The 1,298-nt window shown below is 45.4% G+C and overlaps 1 pseudogene; it reads right to left on the bottom strand.

Annotated features, from left to right (window-relative positions):
- Nucleotides 1-232: 232 nt before the first annotated feature.
- Nucleotides 233-709, bottom strand: LOC123460836 (annotated as a pseudogene).
- Between the last annotated feature and the right edge of the window lie 589 nt (nucleotides 710-1,298).

Below are 1,298 nucleotides of genomic sequence, written 5' to 3'. Positions count from 1 at the left end.
ATATTAAATAAGAGTAACATACAAAGCTATAATTACGATGAAGTAAGGAAAGCCAAAATAGTAAAAGCATAAAACTTGTTACTTGCTGGAACCAGTCCTACACTGAGTTAGGTTAATATATACAATTATGTTCAAGTAGATTACTTATGTTGCTCTAACATGTCCTTTTCATCAGTGCACTGTTAAATTAACCAAAACCTCTACACATGTATTAGCATTGTAATAACCTTGTAATAGCAGCACACACTACCGCTACCTGCAAAGCTGTCAGTCTCACATGACTTGGTGAATGAAAGAAAACAGAAAGTGGGTTAAGTATAGTAAGGAGAAATAATGGGAATTTGAAGGCTCATGCAGTTCAGCTCTTTTAATCAGCCCGCCAGCTTGCTAGCCACAAGGGAAGGGTTCGGCTGAGGAAGGTCCTGTGGGGTGGGGATGTGGTCGCCGGTGACCTCTGTCTTATCGGGGGCCGCTGCAGGAAGTTGCTTGTTCTTCATCTTGGCTTTAGCCATGTTGTAATCCCCAGAATCAAAATACTTTTGCCCTTTCTGTAATCTTTTTCTTAAAAAATCAGAGCCGCCAGGTTTCTGCCCCAGGTGAGGGTACCGGACTTTTAATTTTGCTTCTTCAGCTTTCTCTGGACTAGTCACTTTATCTTCCATTTCCTTCTGCTCCTCGCCAACGCCGCCTCGGGGGCCTCCGCGGACATGCTGCACTCTCTGCTGACCAGACCCCGGGAAAGACGCGGTTAGCCGGTGGTCGCGGCCGCGCGCGCCGGCCCAGCTCCCTGGCGCCCCACGACGCTTCTCCCGGGCCGGTGGTCGCCCCTGAGTTTTAATTTTCATATTCATGTCCACCTTATCCAGTTTCAGTGACAATCATGTTGATTTAAGAAGAATCCCCCATGAACTCTACACTCCTAGGAACTTGTTGTGGGCCACACAGTGCAGTGGACACTCTAAGTGTGACCTCATTACTACTAAGGGACCTCATGAGATTTTTGACAATGAAACTTGGTCATCAAATAACTTAATAATTGACCCATAGCTCCCAAAGTAATAAGGTAAAACTAGAATTCAACCCATTCAAGTCTGGGTTCTTGTCCTGACCCTTTCTCTACCACTGAGAGTGCCTCTGGACTTCTCAGTGCTTCTAAGTGATGCCACCATGTTTATCAAAGCTGTAAGTCCTGTCTGATGTTTTATCCTTGATTCTGTGTCTCTGTGTGCTTACCTTGACCCTTAAGCAGCAATGTACGTGAGATTCAAACACCTGGTTAGGCATTGCTAAGAGGGAAA

This window comes from Jaculus jaculus, chromosome 5 (genome assembly GCF_020740685.1).
Source record: "Jaculus jaculus isolate mJacJac1 chromosome 5, mJacJac1.mat.Y.cur, whole genome shotgun sequence".
NCBI classification, from domain to species: Eukaryota; Metazoa; Chordata; class Mammalia; order Rodentia; family Dipodidae; genus Jaculus; species Jaculus jaculus.
Note: the sequence above shows the minus strand (reverse complement) of the source record. Positions and strands in the feature narration are given on the sequence as shown.